Source organism: Eretmochelys imbricata, chromosome 19 (assembly GCF_965152235.1).
Source record: "Eretmochelys imbricata isolate rEreImb1 chromosome 19, rEreImb1.hap1, whole genome shotgun sequence".
Lineage (NCBI taxonomy): Eukaryota > Metazoa > Chordata > Testudines > Cheloniidae > Eretmochelys > Eretmochelys imbricata.
The window spans coordinates 9,215,578-9,238,231 of NC_135590.1; the positions used below are offsets into that span (position 1 = coordinate 9,215,578).

Genomic DNA, 22,654 nt, shown 5'->3' on the forward strand with positions numbered 1-22,654 from the left:
AAGTCTTGTTTATTCTACTCCATATTTTTTTTTGGGGGGGGGGGGAGGCAGTCTCCTGGGCTAACATTTAATCACGTTGCTAAAAATCACCTGTTGAAGAGCAAATATAGAGATTCGTTTTAGGATGTTGACAAGTACCATGAGCAATGGCATGTTCTCAGAATGTAACACCGAACCCGTCTGGTATTGACTGCTGTGTGGGTCGGAGTTTACAAAGATTCCTTTCATCAGTGTCAAACCAACAAAAATTCCATAAGTTCTTCCCCTCTCTCTCCCTCCCCCCACTATTTAAATTGGCTATTCCAGTCTAAGGATATGTCTCAAATTATGAATACTAAGTATCCAGTCTGGTCTTCAATGCATAACTGATAAAGGTGCCAAGGAACAAATGGATCTTTCAATTCTGATGTGACCTTTTGAGTGTCTGTGTGGAAATTTTCGGAATCCATTTTTCCTTCAGCTGTGTAAAACGGTCTCCTTTGCTCCCACTTTTTTAGAAGCGTTTAGGAAGCCAAATGCATTGTGGGGAGCAGTTGTACTTTTTTCCCCCCTCTCTCCCTAGGTGAGTGTTTTGCACCTTTTAACTAGTTGTCCTACTGCAGATGTGGTTCAATACATTCATGAAAAGCTATTAATATGAGAGTGAGTCTGTTCTTGCCAGGTGGGCAGTCTGAGCTGCTGGTTTGGTGGCTATTCTGTAATGGCTGGCTGAGCACATTTTATGTAACATCTCTCTAAGCTAGGTGGCTTGTACTATAACCACTGAATTTTAAGACACTAGTGGGCTCTCCTGTTGGAACAATTCCTCTCCTCCAAATGATTCTAAATTGGGGATTTTCCATTTCCTAGAGCATGGGTCTCCCCCCACCCCCTCTTTCACTAGCCCCTAATAACATTCTTAAGGCCCTTTCATTGCTCTTCCAGGTAGTTTACTCGTGCTAGCTTTTTTAATGCATTCTGAGAGGTGGAAGCACAGAGGAAAGCCAAGTCTCCAGACTAGGCTGGAGTGATAGGTGTGGGGAGGGGCATGTACATCTCCCCACACCAGAGTAGGAGAGGAAGGGGTTAATTCCCTGCAAGGAGGCTTTGGTGATGGGAGCAAGAGTTTCCACCTGGACTCTGCAGGGCAGGTATTTAAACCAGTAGGGGAAGCAAACCGGCTGAGGGAAGGAAGGCTCCTCTGAAGGAAGAGGAGTTGAGCCAGGTGCTTGCCAGTGCCAGCCTGACAGCAAAGGGAGGAGAACTCAGGGACCAGCCTAGTTTTTTCTCCGCTCCAGCTGCTCTCAGATAAGATTTGACACCTTATTTTCCTTTCAGGAGTGAAAGGAGCCTGTCAGGGACTTGGCAGCAGCTTCTTCCCAATGCAACACCTGCCGCTGTAAGGTCTGTAGTATAGACGCAGCCTCAGTCTTATCCTGTCTAGGGCTTGCTTGCATGTTGGACAGCGAATCTTCAGCACAAAGCAAACTTCGATCAGATATGCAGTGAGCTCCTGCAAGCAGGTTCACACCCAAACTGCTATGCTCTAGCCTAAACTGCTGCTGCGAATCCTGTGATAAGCCAGCTAGCCCCATGCAGTCTAATGCTTGGTGCAGTCTGCTAAGTGTTTAGAGATGAGGGAGCTTGTCTGTAGTGAAGATGAGACATTCCTCATCCTTCTCCTTCTGCTACTGCTGAAGTGATCGTTCGGCTTTAAGTGCCTGGGACAGCTGTGCTTCTGAAGTGCTGGCTTTGTCACTGTGTGCTGGAGCTAACGGTACAGAGGGCTTAATGACTTGATGCATCCTGCAGATGTTGGCAGGTATGAACAAGGAAGCTAAGTATACATGGATCTTCAATCTCTTGCCACAGAGCTCCTGTGTAGGTAAAAAAAAAAAACCAAAACCTGCAGACAGCCCAAGCTGGACTGTAGGTAGCCGACTTCTTTAGCTGCTGGCATAACCTTGTCTGACTCTGACAAAGTGCCCTGTACTTACGATCGTCTAAATCTATTGTGTTTCGCTAGGTCCAGCCCCCCCACAATGTTAAATAAGTAATGGCCAGCCTTTTGTGTGTCTGCAACACTGAGTCCAGCTCTCTGGAAAAACTGGCTGACTTAAAATACTCTGAAAGAAAAGGGCAAAAAATTATATCTGTATCCCCATGGGTATGGAACAGCTACGGACTTAAACGCCTCGTCCCCAAGCCAAAGGAGCGGGGAGATGGCAGGAGCCTACATGCCAGTTTCTCTATGAATGCCAGCAATACTCATTGCCATTGCCTCTGAGAAATGGGCTCTTACCAAAAGGCCTCTGGGCTGGCAGAATGGAGAGGTGCTGATGAAACAAGTTTTAGCTTTTTTTTGGGGGGGGGGGGTGCACAATAGTCTTCCAGTTAAAGCACTGGATGAGGAACTGGCAGGGGAGCAGGAATATTCAGGGTCCTCTCCCAGCTCTGCCACAGACTGTGATATCTTTGAGCAAATGTATCAAAAGCTGCTGTCTCAACTTCCCATCCATAAAATGGGTCTGATCCATCCTTTGTCACGTTTAGATTGTGAGGAGAAGGCTTCTTCCCAGGCGCATATACAGTGCCTAACACAAGGGGGGACCCCATCTCATTTACAGCCCAGCACACCATGAATACTGTGGTATTGCCTATAAATGATCGGGGTGTGGCTCTTTAGTAGGAATTGCCAATCTGGGCAGCGCCCCCACATTGGGCTGTAGCTGCCAAACCGCTCCCGTGAGACTGCTCCTCACAAAGGGAGTGTCTCCGGAAAGGAATATGAGCAGCTTTAGCCGAAGGAGGCACCTTATTGCCAACAGTGTGCAGGGGATTGTCCAAAGAAAGACAGGGCCGTCTTCAGAGGGGGGCTGCTTGCCCCTTTCTGAAAATGGGGGGCCTTTCAAGGATCACAAATTGGGTAGAATATGAGGTCCTATTGGACATCTTGGCTGGGAAGTTGGGGAGGGGTTGTTTGCAGAGTGGCTCATCCAATATTTTGAGTTGGTCTTGATTAGACACCCAGGCCACATGGTGTTCTGCTCACTGGGTAGATGAGTGTGAGGCTTACAAATTGGCTTGCCAGTGAGAACGTGTCTCTTTAAAAATCTGTTTGGAAGGTGACAACATCAAGCAAATTTAGTCTATTTGCTCAGCTGCTGGATTGTTGCCTCTTGTAGCATGAGCTTGGTGTGTGTCCCTGGCAGCCAGGGTTGGGAGGCGAGTGGGTGGAAGGGAGGAGGGAAAGTGTGGGCTGTCCTCAGGGACCTGGGAGGCGAGGGGGAGGTGGCTGCTGGAGAGGAGGGAGAGCAATGGACGACAGGAGGTGGGGAGATGCTGTTGAAGGCCTCTGAGTGGAAGACTGGGAAGGAGCTTTACTACCATCACTATGGGCCATCAAACAGCCTGTAACTCTGTCTACAGCTGAGGATAATGTTAGTGCTTGAAGTGGGTGGGAGGGTATCCAAAGGGGTCACAGACCTGACCCGAAAACAACTTTATGCAACCCAAGATGCTCTTCAAGTGCTGTCTTGCCAAAGCTGCTGCTCCCAGAATATGATAGGACCACCCTCCCCCGCCCAAAACCCCACTTTTTTCAGATCACTAAGCACTGGGTAGGGCTATACCTTGCTGTCTAGGAGGAAGCATGGTCTAATGCCTCAGCCACAGAACCGTGACATCTGGGTTCTCTTCCCAGATCTGCCACAACCTCAGTTTCCCCATCTGTATAATGGGAGTAATACCAACCTCACAGAAAAGCCGTGAGAGACAATTCATGGATGTCAGTCAAGTGCTTTGTGATCCTTTGATGGCAGGTGTCACAGATGGGCGTAAAGTTGTCTTGTTCGTGATCAGAGCTTTTAGCATTGCAGCTGCTCGGTCTTAAGCTTTAATCCCCCACACCCCCCCTTCCTGGCGTGCTAAAAGCTGGAGTGAATTTGTAAATTCACACTATAGGTGAGGTGAGAGCTGCAGGCTATGGTGATCTGATCCAGGCCATATGTTTTTAAAAACTACAAATGAAAAGAGCAACATTTAATCTGAGCTCCTGAGAGGTGTATTTTCTTTATAGCTAGCCCTGGAGTATCTGGAACGTAGCTGCCCTTCAAGGTGTTTTTCGGAGAGGAGCGGTTGTGTGCTCTACTTTACGAGGTAGGTCATTTCCTTCCCTGCGCGTGCTTCACAATATGTGTGCTTTGTGACAGGGTGTGGGGTAGTGTAGGCAGTGGGGGACTTGGGTTGAGTACTGATCTATTCTGCTGTTACGTTCCAGCTTTGCGTGCCCTGAGGTCTGCAACCATAGTAAGCTGCCAGACGCCACCGATAGGCCCTCGCTTCTTGGAGCCAGTGGGAACTGAACTGGGAAAAATGCTTTCGAAAGGCTATGCTTGCTGACAGATTCCTACCTGGATCAGAGAAAGGGGGAGTCCCACGAGAAACTAACCATGGGTCAGCAAGCAACTGCTGACGTGACCTTTTTTTTCCCAAGAGTGTGTCGTCTTTTGAATGCCATCCAAGCTCCAGCACTTAACCGTGTGAGAAGGTATTGCAGGAAGAGACCCTAGGAAAAAAACAGCATTAGCAATCTGCTTTTCCAAAGCTTCTCTTGGCAGGTGACTGTAAAACTGCACATGTTCTAGAGAGATAGTTAAAGGCTTCTTCCCCTCCTGGCTTCAGCTGTAGGAGGAAAAATCCCCTGTGTGTTAAGTCCATACAGAACTGTATATGCCCTCCACTCAAAGCGACTGAGCCATCTTCCTGTGAGTGTCTCCATCTTAAAAATTATCGGGAATTTACTGATGGGGTTTTTTCCCCTACAAAATTTTTTGCCATAAGATTTTTTTTTCGTTCATCCAAATTTGGGGTGTGGGGGAATGTCGTGGGTTTTTTTGTTTTTTTTTTTTTAGCAGCCAAAAACTTAAAAAAAAACAAAACAAAAAACCTTGAGTACTTTTGACAACCAAAGCTTTACTTCTGATGAAATTCCCAAGGGGTTGCGTGTGGAGGCTTTCTGTTTTTCTGTTGAGGGGGAAAATTTAAATTGGCTCTCCTCCACCTGCCTCTGTTCTCTCTGGCTCCAGTTCGTCTTTCATTTTTGCCAGTGTAACTGAGCTGCATTTCCATCAAACTGTCTATTCAGAGTAGCATCTCCTAGGTGCTAGATGTCTTTCAAATACTCAAGCGTCCCTGCTCCAAAGAGCTGCCAGCCTGGGAATAAACAGATACAGGGCAGTTAGCAGAAGGAGAACAGCCAACTCTACAAATCAGTCTGATTCACTGTAAACCGCATGGCAGAAGGAAGGTGTGACTGGGTATATCAGACTGAGGCCTCCGCTGGAGGCCTCGTGTCCCTTGCCACACACTGCCCCAAAAAAGGGCAGTGAAGAGAGTCCTCCAAGCTGCCTGGAGTGCCTGTGTGGGACACCTCCAATCAGAGCCCAGCAGCCTAGTATAAGAAGAGCTGCAGGGCAGAAGTTCAGTTCCTTGCTGGAGATGTAGGAGCCTGGATGGTGTGTGGTTGGCTGATGGAGCTGCAGAACCTCAGACAGGGGAAGTGGCCCAGGGGATTAGAGAAGCTGTGGGATGCAGTTAAAGGGATGTGGCAGATGGCTGATATCTACAGGGTCCCTGGGCTGGGACCCGGAGTAGGGGGCAGGCCCGGGTCCCTGACATTTGCCACTGGGGGGAAGTGGCCTGAACATTGAGGCACCCCAGAGAGGGACCTGAACTATAGTGGCCCAGCTGGAGAACTGTAGCCAGAAAGCCCAAAAGGGCGAACGCATTGTCACTAGGGAGGAGCCCTGAGGGCACTGCTCTATCCGGGAGCAGGGACAAACAGTGTGCAGGTACTCGCACTTGGTCAAGGGGGGCACTCACGAGAGGTGAGTGCGCCCCGTTACAGAAGGTCTTCAATGCCGTCACGGTAGGAACCTTGGGAATTCTGTTTTGCGGTTCTTGCCACGTCCTCATTGCTGTAATGTCTGAGCACCTTCCCGGTGGTCATTAAGCAACGTGACTAACATCTGCCCTGTGTGGCTTGTTCTGGGGAGAGGAGATGACACAGAAGAATTGTATGGGAAGTTTAGCCTTTTTTTGGATAGGATGATTTTATTTGAAGGGAGGTTGATGTCTGTCTTTAGAAGGAAGGTAGAATTGTGCCTTGCGGTTGAAGTGGAAGGTAGGAATGAGCTTCATGAGGACATGCCACACATAGGGGATCACATGGAGGTGGTAGGGGTCAAGGCTAGGAAGTTGCACGGGTGCAAATGAGAATTGGCCTCTTGCTTCCTCTCGCAAATCAGCCAGGTGTTTGGAGGCCCTTCCCCGTTTATCAGAAGTGAGTAGATGCGACTTATGACAGGAGGGTCTGTCTTTAATATTGCATTACTTTATTTAGTACCTCTCCTCTAAGGTTCTGGGGAAGGGTAATGGAGAACTGCAACAAACCTTCCCTTTTCCCCACACCCCCTACAAAATACCCCCATCCCCCACCATTCTACAAGGAAATCAGTGGCACTGGTAATTGGCGTGAGGATGACATATTAGGCTTGGAAAAGGAAGAGACGCCATCCAACTATTAAAAGCTGGAGAAAGAGGGACGCCTTGTGAGAGACAACTTTGTGAACGGAGCCCAGCGGGAGCTAGAAGGTACCTGGCAACAAGAGTGGGAATGGACATGCATGCCTAAGGGAACACATGCACAAGTAGACCAGAATCAGCACCTCTGAGATGCCTTAATTGAATTCTCCCCTCCCCCCACCTGGGAGAACGTTTTCCACAGGACTCTGCTTGTTCTTTAGGAGACCATTGTGTGTTACTAAAGAAAAGGGACTGTTAAAGTACCAGCATCTGGGGGGGGGTGAGAAATAGTGAGCTAAATCTGGAGTTCTTGCTTGTACTCTGGCCCCAGTTCTCCTCTCTCACCGGTATACATTGAGAGCAGCTCCATAGACAAGGGTGTTACATTAGTGTGGGTGGAGAAGTGGGCCCTTTGTTCTTGCACAGATTCTCTCTGCAGTCAAGGTCTGTTTAATAGAGCAAGGGTCTCAGGCTTTGTCCTGCTGACTTTCTTTTTCCTCTTCTTCCCACTGCATGTGCCCTGCCTTCCCCAGTCTCCTGAAAGTTTGAAGGCTTGAAACCGGTTTTATGAAGTGAGGCTTCTTTGCTAATTCAGATTCAAGTTCGATGTCAGATACCAAAATTGGTGGGAAGGAGCACTCTGTTCTTGGCTCTGGGTAATACTTGTTGACCAGAGGGTTACTAATCTTTATGGCGCAAGTAATTATGATAGCAGGTTCACCAGTAAGAATCTGTAGGAGACTAACAAGATATACTTGCTCCTTTCATTGAGCAGAAGGAGAGCTAGGATGACAGCCTAGGAAAAGGACTTTTCTAAGTGACCAGGTGAAGCATTCTGGGCAAGAATAGCTGCTTGCTTCAAGGAGATGGGCAGGGGAAAGCTTAGGAAAGAACCCAGCTGGATTCCATTTCTTATCTACCCTGTGTCTGGTCAACTGCACCCTCAGGGCAACGCTTGCAGAAGTAGCTGTTTGACTTTTGGGGAGCCCAACTTCAGACCTCATGCCTGATTTCTGCCCCGTCCTCAGTATGGTGTATTTAAAATTGTAAGCAATCACTTTGAACTTCAGGGTTTGTTTGATGTTTTTTTTTCCCCCATTGATCCAGCTTGCAGGCTATGTAGGGAAGCATGATCTGGGCCTAGCAGCAGTCTGTGAAGAGTCAGCAGAGAGTAAGATGGGGTGAGTTGTGCATTAGGGAGCAACCTGTTTTGCCTCTCCCTGTTTTGAAGTTCTAGCACTTTATCTCCTAAAATTCAGAATAACTTATCATCTTGCGACCTTCCAGCAGGAGTAGTTTAGGGTTTTTTTTAAACTTCTATTTGTGTAGTGCCCCCACGGGGTGCTGAGCCTCCAACACTCAGAATTCCTGAAAGTCAAGCTCTAGGTGTCTCCAGTTGGATACCCAAGATTAGAGGCCACGTTTGAAAACCTGACCTTTTTTGGCCCTTTATAACCTTCGGCCTTTTAAGGGAAAGCTTAGTCACTTAAAAGAAACATCCCTGGAGCAGGAGCGAGGTAGAATGTTTGAAGTCTCTTGTACAAACTGGTAGCTGTGGTGGGATTTTTAAAAAGCCTAAACTCTTCCCCTTGCATTCAGTGAGAGAAGAGTTAGGCTGAGTACTTCTGAAAATCCCGTTTGCTGTCTTGCTCTTTCATTTTTTTTCTTCTTTCTCCTCTTCCCCCACCCCCCCCCCCGCGGCCGCTCATGCCAACCACACACAGATTTTAGGGATTGTTGTTAAGGTTTGGACCAAAGTCATTCTACACACACTAAGAATCATAAGCTGGTCAAGCTGCTACTGTCCACGTGCAGGACAGCAAGGCGCAGCTTACTGAGAACTGCAGTGAAGCCAAAATTGCAGATACGGGGTGGGGAAGGGCACATGGAGCTCTTCTGCGGTGTATTAAACAAAGCACCATTTACAGCCTTGGCTGGAAGATGGAAGCAGAGCCTTGTGTTCCGTTCAGGTTCTTATGCCTTACTCATTGCCACGGTATTTGAGTCCTGTTGGGAAAGCTCTTGGAGATTCCTGTGGTTACATAAGCTAGTGTCTGTAAGACCCAATGTGCATGTTTCATGTCAAATTGGCGACTGCTCTAGTCTCAGGAAGAAGAGACTTGTTCCTTCCCTCTTTCCCCCCTGGTAATAGTAATTTTAGGCTAATTCTAATTAACTTTGTGTGACTGCATCAGAATCTTTGGGGTGGTTTCCCTCCTCCACAGAAGGAGGAAAGAGATCAGCAAAGATCCAGGCTCAGAAACGTTAACCTGAGGAAGTACTGATGTTACACATGCTTGCTAACGCTTGTAATTTATCACTTATCTGGCCGTTATCCACTCCTTGTGAAAGGTGGAAGAAAAGTGGTGATGAAGGATGTGATTCAAATTCAATAATCTCATTGGAAAGGCTCCTATTGACTGCAGTGGGCTTTGGCTCAAGCTAGCTGGAGAGCCGGTGTAAGGAGCATCACCAGCTGTAGCTTGGCTATGCTGGGCAGGTACCTTGCGTTCAGGTGCAGAAGCAGGTTTCCTGGCCAAACTCTTTTTCTAACCAGGCACCTACTCAAAAGCCTCAACGCAGCATCTATTTGCAGCTTTGACCCCCATCCCTCTTTCCTCGCAGGGGGACCAGATCAAGGAAGGCAAAACAGTTACTGTTAGCTAGTGCTGCTTTGACAAGTCTGAGTTTCTTCAGCAAATGTCTCTTCACCGCCTGGTAAGATGTGTTAATTGAGAGGCAGGTGTAGTGCTGCGCATATCTGGCCTTAGTGACAGGACTGACCGGCCATTTCAGCCAGGTTGCTACTATGTTATAGGGTTTAAAAAAAAAAAAAGTAATGTTTCTTTTAAACAGTGACCGAGAAACTGGCATGTGTTGGCCAAGAAATTGTCTTGTGTCCTTCAAATTAGAATGTAGAGGGCAGTGTTCCCCCCCCCTTCCCCCCCCAAACTCTTGACATCTGACTCCCCTGCTCTGTGGTGGTAAAGGCCTAATTTGTGATCCACTCTACAGTCTGCTCTGAACAACTTTTCACAATATATTTCCTCTCCTTTCTTTCAGGCTGTCCTGTAGGGTGATCGTGTTCAGTGTTTAAAGTTAGTGTTGGCATCTGATCACAACAATGGAAATGGATGGATCAGTTCACACCTCTGATATTTATTTCAGGCATTCTGCATGTTCAGGCGGCTATCTCTGCATTGGGTACACCCAGGTCACATTTACAAGATTTTCTTTGCAAAGATAACAGCTAGAGCCTCATGCTTCTGATGAAAGTTGAGACTCCGAAGGAGACTTAAGAGGCTAGTTCGCACCTCCCCAGTTTGGCCTTTGCCCCTAATCCTCTTTAGGAAGTGATGGGCTTTCCTAAAGAGATAACACTGCAACTCAGTGCCAACTGGTTTTACAATGCTAGCTGCAGATGGAGTTTCTGACTTGGCTTGCCATGGTCACATTCATGGTAAATCCACTTCCAGCAACGATCCTCACTTCCCACTAATGATTATGCTGCTTTCCAAAAAGTAATTCCAGCTACACTTTTGTACCTCCCTGTCCCCATCTGAATCCTGCAATGACAGCCCCACACTTGCTGCCCACTGGGGCCTTGGTTTAAATACACCCCCCCCCTTTGCCCCTTTTAGTGGCATGAATTTTAATTTGACGTCCTGAGAGTTAAGTCTTTGGCCGCCTGATTACATGCCCATTTGTATGAGCTTTAGGTCTAATTAATGTAATAAAATGTGTGAAAGTATTAAATCTCTTCAGCCCGGGCAATTTTATCCCTGACAGTAACAAATAAAGCAGTTATGTCTCTGGCTTTTTTTATTATTGTGCTGGCTTTTTTGTTACTGGAAATTTAAATTATAATGGAATGTGTCACTTTTCTAAAAAATGTACCCATAGCAACAAGAACATCTACATTATTACAGGCTGATCACTTCCCTACAAGAGTGGCATCACATGCTTTTCAGAAACAGTCCTACAGGTGTGGGTTTTTAATAGGTTTTTTTCCCCTTTTTTTGCAAAACTGTGTATACAGAGTTTTTCTCCAGCAGCATGCTGCCTTTAGAAAAACCTACACTTAATAACTGCCACCATCTTTGTTAGCCAGAGTGATTTTTCAGGCATGATCTTACACTTCACCATTGAAGATTGCAACCCTTACTTGTGCAAGTAAACCCCTATAGGTTACCCTAGTGTAAAGCTGGAATAACTCCCTTGAAGACAGTGAATTTGCACTGATGTAACGGAGATTAGAGTCTGGCTTCCTGTCTCCACTTGGATTACTACACAGGAGTAAGGATACCTAGCTTGTACATCCGATGAAGTGAGCTGTAGCTCACGAAAGCTTATGCTCAAATAAATTGGTTAGTTTCTAAGGTGCCACAAGGACTCCTTTTCTTTTTGTGGGTACAGACTAACATGGCTGCTACTCTGAAACAGAGCTGAGTAATTTTTTTTTCCAATTTTGGGGGCCCCCAAATGGGAATGAGAGATGCAGATTTAAGGCAAATTGAAACCAATTCAAAAAAGTATCAAATTTAAAAAAAACCCTCAAAGTCGATGGATATTTTTTTAAAATTTTCATTCAGCTATTTTCAGGTGCCTTTTCCCTACTTTGCCAAATTTGAAAACAAAACGTGGCTTTGAAACAAAAGGTCAAAATAAAACATTCTGTGGGGTTTTTTTGTGTGTGTGTGTGTTTTTTTTTTTTTTTTTAAATGTTGGCTGAAACTAAGAGTTGAATTTGACCCCAATTCACAAATGGCTTTGGAGCCCTGAATCTTTTTTTTAATTTTTTTTTTTTTTGGTGGCGAAACTTCTAATGCGTATTGTCTGATCTTACCTTTAGGGGCACTCTAAGAAGCAATCTTTTTCTGTTTCTTTTTTAAAAAGTTCTTTTAAGACATCCTCCTCAGAAACCAGCTTCAATGGATGGCTGTCATTTTGAAATCCAATCAGTTTAAAAAAAAAAAAAAGTCTGTCTCAAAGTCTCCCTGCCAATTTTTGTACTGTTACAATCAGTTTCATATTCTCTTAAAAAAAAAAAAAAAAAAAACCTCTCTCCTCCTTACTGTAAAAAAAAAAAAAAAAAAAAAAAAAAAAACGTACAAAAACCAAAGTGCTGTCAAATGTATGACATAAAGACCCTGGAGGGAAAAGGGAGACGTTTTCCTCTTATCTCTTTCGCTTGTAAGGACTCATAAGTGCTCCCTGTATTACTAGTAGGTTGGAAATGTTCAGACGCAAAGGGATGATTTTTCAAAAATAGTTGAGAGTCCCTTTGAACCACATTCAGTTCCTGTATTGTAACTGAAATGACAGTAATAAAGGATTTATAGGCACTGTTAGATAGTTTAGGTTAAGAAAGCAGGTTTAATAAATCTACTTGCACATAGTAAGGAGACCTTAACCAAACCTATAGCATATTTAATACCAGAGGTTTCTGCTTGTCCCCCTGGGGTTCCTGTATCTTCCCCAGTGTTGTGAAGCGTGCATTACACTAATTGTCTACTGCATTGTCTACTAATTGTCGACTTCTACCCCATGATGGCTGCATTTCAGAGGTGATGTTTGTACTGACTATTTGCAAATTGCTGGGGAATGAGCGGTGCTTTATAAATATTACTTATGGCTCAAGTCTTGCAGAACAAAATCTCGTTCAGGGAGAAGTGACTGTCGTTCAGCAAGGTCAACGCGAAACATGATCTTCAAAGTGCAAGGGAAGCGGGCTCTTTTTGTAAAGGTTTGAGTAATTTATTGCACCAATAGAAAAGTGGGGCCAGGGCACCTAAGGTTTCAAGGGTGCCGTTTTCATGGATGAAGCTTTCAGTTTTAGTGTGGTCATAGTTACTGATGTCTGTACGCATGCTGTTATGGGAACAATGTGTATTCTGTCAGTGATTTTTCTGATCAAGCGTGTTCAGTTTGCAACTGAAAGGAAGCAAAGTCATGTGGGAGGGTGATTGACAAGGAAGAAGGGTATGAATGACACAACCCTGCCAGACCTGCAGATCAGGCTGGGAGCTGGAAGTCCCTCTGTTTCCTTTATGGCTCACCTAGCATCACCTTTTAATAAAGATTCTAAAATGGGGACTTGTAATTTTGTTGAAGATGCATGAGCCAGAAAATAATCCAGCTCATTCTCTCTTGGTTTTATTAACTCTACAGGCTCGTATTGCATATAAAATAGCTTTCAAAAGTAAGCACACAGAATAATAAACACTGGGAGCAGATCATGAAATGATACAAGAAATGGTATGCAAGTAGGCGTTAGCCTCCCTCTAATGATCAGTGTTAAAAGTAGAGTATATTACGCATTTTTGTTAAGGTGTTCCTCTTTTGACTAAGAGCCACACCTTCCTATGAGATCCAGCCACTCAGATAATTAATAAATAAGATACATTGCTATCTCTACAGGTGGTAGTTACTCTGTCACTTAAGCTGAATGTCCTTAGATCTTTCCTTTGGTGCCTTGTTGCACCGCCTCAAAGCTCTGCTCATGGTTGGGGGCGGAAACCCCACTCCTGTGGGCTGGGGTGCAAGACCACAACTGTTCTATCCCCCCTCCTTTGCTACAGCAGCTCACGCGTTCTCAGACAAGAGTGCTACTTGCCCTTTACCGTACATGGGCAATCCGTGTTGCCACACAGCGGAAAATGTCATTACAGAATGGAATCCTGGGTGGGAAAGAGAATCTAACGCACTCGGTGAAGTCAGGCATCCATTCCTGCACCTGCTTCCTTGTCCGCTTGAGCATAGATCCTGGACGAGGCTTAACGGGCTACTCGGGTGCATCCAGGTTTGCTGCAGTCCTGCACGGGCTTGGCCTGGCTGCTTCTTCGACCTGTGCCTCTGAGCATCATCGCAGATCGTAACTCATGGTAGACGGGTGCCCATCCTGACAGCTGGAGGGCTGACGGCAACCCTAGCCTCCCTTAATGCAGAGGGCATCCTCTGGTTATGGAGCTTGGATATCAAGCTCCGCTGTCTGCATACGAGAGAGCTTCTGTACCTGTGACGGGCTTCTTTAAGAGTGTGTGATTTAATTTATTAAAAATGCAGTTTGTTTATTGAATGAGTAGGTTATAGGAACATGCCATGAGCGTGACGCTTGTAACACACAGCAGCACCGCTCTACCATTTAAGCCAAGAAGTGAAGGACAAAGGCAGTGTAAATAAGCAGAATATGATTATCTGCATTTGACTAGGGGTAAGGGTAAGCCTTCTATTGAAAGGCAGTGTGGTCGAGTGAACAGAGCACAGGACTGGGACCTAGGAGGTCTGGGTTCTAATTCTGGCTTTGCCACTTGCTCACCGTGCCATGTTGGACAAGACACTTCCCTGCTCTGTGCCTCCATTTGTAAAATAGGGATGAGACTGACATCCTTTGTAAAGTGTTTTTAAATATCAATAAGAGCAAGGCATTCATTAATAATGAATACCAGCATTATTACTATTGGGACAGAGCTGGGAAATTCCATGCAATCTTGAATAGGTTTTGCATCTGAGTTAAGAGGCAGCTTCGATGGTGCAGTGTCCTCTACCAATGTAGTGAGCCAGCAGCTCGGTACTAACTCTGGGGAAGAATGACGTGTGTTGAATCACTTGCTGCTTCAAGGTCTCCCATCTAAAGATTGACCTCGGTTTCTGTAGCTTCGCTTGCACAGGATCACCTGTACAAACTACTCCTTCAAGTTTTCAAGTGCCTTGGCTGAATAATGCCATGCAAGTTGATGATATGATTATTCTAAGGGAAGCTAGAGTAATCTGGTTGAGATCGTGAGATAGAAAGGAACCACTGTGGGCTCAAAGAAGTTGACCCAGTTACACGTGTTTCCAATTCTCTTTGTACATCTTGTACAAGGAAGTGCAATGTTGCTGGGCTCAAAATCAGGTGGTTTTAATCCTGTACCTGACCCGGAAACAGCAGATGATTGAGGCAGCTGTAAACAAGTTAGGAGTATTGCTTATTCACAGCAAAAGCCAGCGTAAGAAACATATGTTTTCCATCTGGCTAGCCAACAGCCTGCGGAAACTCTAGATGCCTATTGCATGATGCTGGTGACTGCAGCCGTCACGTGAGCTTCCTTAATGCAGACCCAGAGCATCATAAAATTGCCTAAATCATACCTCTGTCTGTGTTTTGCCGTCAGTGCGGCACAGATGTATGAGACATCTGGGAAAGGGTTAATCTGTATAATCCTCTGCCTCCACAAACAGCTGTGATTGGCAACAAGGATTTGCTGTGACTATGTAATCATTGTAATTTGTTACTCTCCTTAGAGTGGGCGGGGTGGAGTCCTGGACCTCTGGTTCCACAAAAACTTTTCCTTCTACCGCTTGCTCCTGCAGTTTTAATTAAGTGCAGTTCAGTCAATCTCTTACAAGTGATTTTTTTTTTTTTTTAATGAACTCACTTTCAGACTCTTATTCCAAGCACCGTATTGCATCATGGCCTTTTGGGAGCTGATGAGAGTCCTGGGAGCATCTTAACTTCAAGCAATGTGAACAAAGTCACAAATTCCCTGTGGTTTCTAATAAAAGCTACTTTACAATTGGAATCTGAATATTGAACTAGTATTATGCCACGGGGCTTATGCTTTACCTGCATTTCTAGAACGCTCTTGGCAGTTGTTAATAATAATAATAATAATTAATGCAACTGTAAGGGTAGTTTGTGGCTGTGTAATGAGAATAGATTTTAAGGCCAGATGGGAACCTAAGTGCGTAGCACAGAGAGCCTCCCCAGCAATTTGTGCATCAAACCCATAGCTTCTGATTGAGCTACAGAAATCTTCTATTGAAGGCAAATCCACCACATCCTGGAGCCAAATGCTCTGTGCCTGTGGCAAAATGCGCCTTGTCTCACAAGGTTTGAGGTTCAAAGCTGGGCACAGGTCCAGCTCAGTGAGCAGGCACTAGGATGGATTCTCCACACACTAGAATTATTTTACCCATAAGTCTACATTCGGCATGCAACCAGCCATTTGCACCAGTGTGCTTTCTTCTACTGCTGTCCCTACTCCCAGCAATGCCTGTCTGAGCACAGGAGTTCTTCTTTGGTCTCTCAAAACTTCTGATTCCAGAACTGGAGTCACTTTATGGGCTAAAAAGGTAGAAGCCTCAGGTTGGGGGAGATTTATAAAGCGCATGGTTGGCCTTCCTTACCTACCTTTACGGGGCATTCAAGGCCACCAGAAGTTGCCTTTGGCAAGTACTTGCTGGGACTTGCAGCTTTCTAAAGGGCTCTTCCAATCTATGTTTTGAGAGGCTACTGGATGCTGCTACTTTGGCCATGTCTACACTACAAAGTTAAGTTGACTTCATGTAAGTTGACATCGAGCCACCAATTTTTAAGCAAGTCGATCTTGCATGTCTACACTACGCTCATTGTGGCAGCAGAGTGCATCCTCGCTAGCAGGGCTCGTATCGACACACGGAGCACTGCAACACAGCTATCACACAGTGAATGTAGCCAAGTAGGATTTTGGATTGGGCTTGCAATGCCCTGTGGGACTAAAACATTGGTTTGTGCAATTCATATCCGGGGGCGGGGGGGAAGCTGTGCATATCTCCCTCCACACTGAGGGAGGGGGAAAATTTTTATGAGCTTGCCCTGTACAGATCTTTCTATACAGTGCAAGACCATATTATTTGGGGTTTGTACCCCAAAGGAGGTGTGCATGTGAGTGCTGGCTATTCCCCTAGCTAAGTCCTCCCACACAAAGCTGAGTTCAGTCTGTGTCTACAGCTGGGTGTGGCCTTACCTGTGTGCATGCTAGAGAAGGCTTGAGAGCCTAGCACAGCAAGAACAGGGTGAGGAAACCCAGGCTGGTGGAAAGGGCGGGCTCAGTGGGACCCAGCACATCAGGTGGAACCCCAGCAGGGGGGTTCACCCCATCACAGCGTGGTTGTGTGACCCAGAGTTCACCAAACAGGGGGCGGATTACTTGTTGAATTGTTTTGAGGTTTAAGGGCTAGCATTGAAAATCCCCCCGTTTCCCCGAGGTGACCACATGCAATATCACTCTCCCAAGGGTAACAGAGGCAGCAAGAGAGCAGATGCTGCAAGCATTTGCGTACACACCTGGTCCTTCTGCTGCAGTGCTGTGTGCTACCATGATACCAGCTGTGTTAATACTGGAGTGGCATGGGAAAGCGTCTTAAGTGCTGGACAAAATAAGGCAGCCCTTCCCAGAAACCTTGTGCAAAGGATTGCAGAGTACATCCATGAAAGAGATGTCCTAGAGATCTCCATGGAGGATTCCTGGGCCATCCCCGTGCACATAAACAGTCTTTTTCGGCGAGCACCCTCTGCGTAGCCGGAGTGGCCACCGATACCCACTGCACCCACTTCTTTGTTCAGATTAAACATAAAAAAATAATAGCATGTAACCCCTAAGACACGGGCAGCCGGTGACCCAGCCATTGGGGGAGGCTAGCCCCTGGCCCCTCCCCTTCTGCCTGAGGCCCCGCCCCTTCCCATCTGCTCCCCTCCCCTGCAGGAGCCCAGCACCCCCACCATGGACCCCCATGCCGGGGGGGGGGCAAGGTCTCAGCAGCACCCCCAGCCCCCAGGCAGCGGAGCAGCGTGGCTGCAGTGCTCCCAGCAATTTATGGGCCGGGCGGCCAGCCCTAGAGCACCGGGTGGTGTGGCTGCAGAGCCCCCTGCTCCGGTGCTCCCGGTGGCGCAGTCCGAGCGCCAGGCGGGCAACGCAGCACCAGCGTGGCCGGCCTAAGCCAGGGCAGAGCACTGGCAGGAAACTGCAGGAGGAGGAGGCCTGGCCTGGGGGCAGAGCATAGGCGGGGCCCCGCTAGGGTGTTTGGGGAGGCACAGCCTCCCCCTGCCTACGATACTCGCCGCCCATGCCCTCAGGTTTGATTGGAAAGGTGTACTCAACAGAGGTGCTTTCCCTGGCATCACCCTCCGCCGCCAGCTAGCCCTGTGAAGGGCTGGGCTCCAGGCTTGGAAACCGTTCTTGGCTGTCGGGGAGAACGGATCCTCCACTTGCCTGCCTCACATTCTCCTCCTCCTCATCATCAACAATGTCCTCCTCACTGTTGCTCCAGGTCGCCCGGGGCTCCGGGGAGGTATCCAAGGAGCGTTTTGGGGTAGTGGTGGGATCGCCTGCAGCGCCTCATAAAAGCGGCATGTCTCCGGGGCAGACCGTTCAGCTCCTTTGTCTTCTGGTACGCTTGCCGAAGCTCCTTTATTTTCATACGGCACTGCTGCGTGTCCCTGCTGTAGCCCTTCCCCCCCATGCTCCGCGCCATCCTGGGATAGATGTCAGCGTTTCTCCTGCTGGATCGGCGCTCTGCCTGGACAGACTTCTCTCTCCGCACTGCAGTAACTTCCACCACCTCCTGTGTACTTCATGCTGGAGCACATTTGTGGCCTTGAGTCTCCGTGATCAGCTGTACTGGCCAGTACTCCAAGCTGATCAAACAGGAAATTAACATTCAAAAGTTCCTGGGGCTTTAACAGGGGAGTGGCTGTTTCCTGTGTACCTGGCTGACGTGCTGTGGAATTGAAAGCGCTCTCTAGAGCGGTCACAGTGGAGCACTGTGGGGCACCTCCTGGAGGCCAATTCAGTTGAATTACACAACACAGTGTCTACACTATCCCCACGTTGACCCGTGGATGTCGAATCAAGCGCTACGCCTCTCACAGAGGTAGAGTACTGACGTCGACTTTACAGGCCATTTAAGTCGGTGGAAGGGACTCAGTAGTGTAGAAACAAACATTATTAGGTCGACTTAACGTGGCTTATGTCGACCTACATTTTTAGTGTAGACTAGGCCTTAGAGTCTGCAGGTGCAGATGCTACTTACCACTGGTGTAGGTTGTTGAAAGGGCAGCAGTGGACAGCTAAACTGTGAGGTCCTTTACCACGTGTGTTGAATATCGATGGTGTGCAGCCTACCTCCACTCAGTCACTGTGTCCCACAACCCTTGAGGATTATCTTGGATGCTGGAGCTCACGTCAAAGTGATAGCTGGAAAAACATTTGGCAAATTGACGCAGACACAAAGCAGCAACCTTCCAAGATCCTGATGCTGCAGGAGCTTCTGTTGGTGGTTGGAGCCTTTTACGTCTTGTTCTTCACAGTGATCTTCTATGTGAGGCTCAACTTTTCCATCACCGAGGATCCAGCTGCTGAAGCTAGGATGAAGGTGGCCTGCATAACAAGTTCTCACCTTGGTGAACAAGAGACTGGGCCTGTATCGCCACTTTGATGAAGTGGTGAGTAAGTACAAGCAGTCACGGGACATCTCCACTCTAAACAGTGGCAAGAAGACCTTGGAGACCGAGCATAAGGCCCTGACCAATGAAGTAGCCTCTCTGCAGTCCAAGCTGAAGACAGAAGACTTCAGAGTTAAAGTGGTGGGAGTGGGGAGAAACGTGAGTTGAGATTAAAGGCTGTTGAGTGGACATGCTCTGGAAAAAAAAAAAAAAAGATCGAAGTAGGTGAGGTTGCTTTTCCTCTACTAACAGGCAGTAAAATGATCAACGACACCCTGCTTTCAGTGCTAACTAGCCCCTGTGAAGAGCCTCAAGCAGCCTGTGCAGCCAGGTATGTACAATGTGTTTTGTGTCCTGGCTAGAACTCCATTGATTTTTAAAGAAAGCCAGGGAGGATAATACGTTGCAGCTTTTTCTCTTTTCTTTTTCTTAGCTAGACTGAATGGAACTCTCATTGTGTATGGGGCCTAGTCAGTTTTGATTATAATTCTATGTTTGTAATCTGCTTCAGTTCAGGTTTTCTGTTTTACAGCCTGGCAATCTAGCCTGAGCCTCTGTTATAAAGCCTCCACCCCTCTTTAATCAGTGTGCAGCATGCATGAATGATGCAGCCCAGTAGATGACTGGTTTTAAAAATATGTTCCATCACCCATCAGTTTTAAGCATAGACCTATTAAGTGTGTCTTCTCAATTGCCTGGCCACTAGTTCTGGCTGTAATATATATATATAATATAAAATCCCCAGCCTTATACAGTTTTATTCGGGTTCTAACAAGGGAATTATTTGGACTAAGCAGGGATCTTTGGAAGTTTTTTTTCCCCCTGCATCATTCTGTTTATAAATTTTGGGTGGGGATGAGAAAGGGAAATGTCCTATGAAGTTTAATTGGTTACATCTGTCAAGCTATGCAAGCTTTACGCATTCCATGGGACTTTTTATGTACTGGGTGTGATGTTGCAGCTGGAGATTCCTGCGAGGGAAAAGGGTTTTACTGTTTTATAGCACCTTGCTTTTGAAGATCTACATATTAGCCCCATTTCCCAGAGGCACAGAGCAGTTGAATCATAGAATCATAGAATATCAGCGTTGGAAGGGACCTCAGGAGATCATCTATCCAACCCCCTGCTCAAAGCAGGACCAATCCCCAAATGATGGACTCAAGGTCATGTATCGAGTCAGTGGCAGCCCCGGGAGCTAGAACCCTAAACGCCTGACTCCAGTCGCCAACTCTGACCGTTCGTACACACCATGTATAGGAATTGGGGAGTATCCCATTAAAAACAGCATGTAAGCCCTTTGGTGTCACTCTGTCTTTGTTGAGAACTTTTTCAGAGCAGGAGTGTGTGTAAGTAGCTAGACTCTGTGTATTATGTCTAGTTACTAAGCACAGTTATTTAACCCTGCAGTGTAAAGAGCAAACGACACAACAGTGCATAGGGATGTGTAACAACAGTGGAGTAAGAGTAACTGGAGCCTGGAGTGATCCATCAACGCTTTGCCCAGCCCCAACTCCAATACAGTCTTCCTCCAGCCCAGTACTCCTCCTCAGCCAGCCCTGCCAAGGGTTCTTCCTCCTTCCTCACTGGACTGCTTGAGCTTCTGCCTACGAGTACCTTATGAATAGGCTCCCGCGGCACATTGTGTTTTCAGTTACTCCAGATTTGCACCCGTGTAACTGAGAGCAGCTTTTGGCCTTTGTTTTCTTGTGGTTAATGGATTTAGAACAAGGTTGAGTTTGGAGATTGTGGGGGTATAAGTTAAGTGTGTGTGGTAGTCGTTTCTTATACATCTTTCTGTTGCTTTTTCTGCTATATCCCTTTTCCCTTACGTTGCCTTGGTGAGCAAAGTACACTTATTTACCCGGCCACTGAATGCCAGATCAGTGCAGCATGTGCAACTCACCCACTTAAACCTATTTAAATGCGTGTACATATTTGTGTTGCCACTGAATGTGGCCCAGAGACATCCCTGAGTGTTTGCACCCACTCACTCCAGTCTGCATTTGTCCCTAGATATAATAATCCGAAGAATTACTTTGCCCACCATTGGAGTGCAGCCACCTCTGGGGTGAAACATGGCCGCTGTTCACCAGTATGCAGCAATGCTGCCGCTATTCATGACAGGAAGCGAAAAATCCCATACCCACCTGAAACAATAGAAGGACTTGAGTACAGTTGGCAGACTATAAATAGCTGAGTTGGAATTTGGCCAGCACATTGGGACTGACACCTCTACAAAGACTAAAAAGAGTTGACTACAAAATAAAAACATCCCCTGTATTTTGAATATGCAGATGTATGTATGTATTTATTTATTTATTACTAGAAAAAAAGAGGATTTTCATATCAGCCTGTGGAGATATGGAAATAAAGATATTATTTTTCTTGTATTGCTTTGGCTTATGCTTCACCCTGATCATTTTAAATCTTAAGTAATGTCTCTTCTTGATGCTAATGATCTGATACAGGAACTCACACTCTGGAAATGTGAGTTCCACAATGTATCTGTTTTACTGTATTGGTTAATGTCTGTACAGGGGAAAGAGTAATTCCCTCAATTGGCAAAGCAACACATAGCAAAGAGCTTTGACAACTTTTACCCTCCTCTGTAGGGAAAAGAAATATATTTAGCTGGCGAAACATCTGCCCTACTCCCCTTATCTGTTTTTTCCCCCTCAGGCTTTTCTGGCCTCACTGAAACAACTTTGAATTCTGCTTACCCTGGAAATCTCTGGTTCAAGTGCTTGTCCTACTTCACTCTACAACATCCATGCAAAACATCTGAAGCATTTACTCTAATCGATACTCTGGCAGTTTGAGATCACTAAAAGAAAGAGGCTGCGATCAGCTGAGCTGTGAAATACTCTGGAACTGTATATTAATCTTAATATAATTGCCCAAAGGGCACCGGCTGACCTGCATTGCCCTGCAGCAGAAGTTACGGTAAAGTTGACAAATGATTTTAACAGAGCTTTAGTGGTCACCTGAGGACAGTCAGTGTATAGCACTCTACCCTGCTATTTTAACTGCAATGTAGGGTTTAAATGACTTAACTCTTTTTGGAAGTGCTGCTTTTTCCCTAAGACGTACTCTGGAATGGAAATATTAAGTCATCCCTTTTGATTGCCCCAAGGTACCTTGATTTCTTTTGGCATATATCATAGCAGTCGAGTTCAAAGCCATTAAGATTTAAGGGAAATGAGCTTTGCAATTGAAGGGGAAAAAACATCTTTTTCTCTGAAAGATGGATCCCTTTGCATTGCAAAGGGGAGAGTTCAGTGAGGACGATCTCTCATTTACAGTGTGTAGCGCTTTTCATCCCAGGTTAGTGCAACCCTCAACACCCCCTTTGGAGCTGGTTCAATGTTCCTTTACTCCACTCAGGTGGCACAAAGGGATCTTAGAAGGGGTTGAAGTTGGCTTCATTGGACTTGCTCCTGAGTTATGGCACTGTGAGATTAAAATCAGGTACATAGCTAGTAACACCAACTTCTTAGGGACAAGGGAAGGTGACCAGATAGCAAGTATGAAAAATCGGGACTTTTTTTTGGGGGGGGGATAGTTGCCTATATAGGACAAAGCCCCTAATAGTGGGATGGTCTGGATAATATTGGGATGCCTAGTCACCCTAGGAGAGGGAGACTAATCCCGGTCCCCCTAAATGGCATTTTAACATTAACACTAGGAAGACACAGATTTGACCCAAGGTTTTCAGATTTTACCGTGTCATGCTGAAAAACCAAGACTGGCTGTGCTGAAAAGTATGTAGAAACATAAGAATGGGCACACTGGGTGAGACCAATGGTCCATCTCGCCCAGTATCCTGTCTTCTGGCAGTGGCTG

The 22,654-nt window shown here is 46.4% G+C and overlaps 1 long non-coding RNA gene across 1 annotated transcript; it reads left to right on the forward strand.

Moving 5' to 3' along the window:
* The first annotated feature begins 74 nt into the window (after positions 1 to 74).
* LOC144277335 (uncharacterized) lies at positions 75 to 22,153 on the forward strand. Its single transcript, XR_013348435.1, has 3 exons — positions 75 to 1,383; positions 4,058 to 4,137; positions 21,491 to 22,153. It is a non-coding gene; the product is annotated as an uncharacterized LOC144277335 (long non-coding RNA).
* Positions 22,154 to 22,654: the final 501 nt, after the last annotated feature.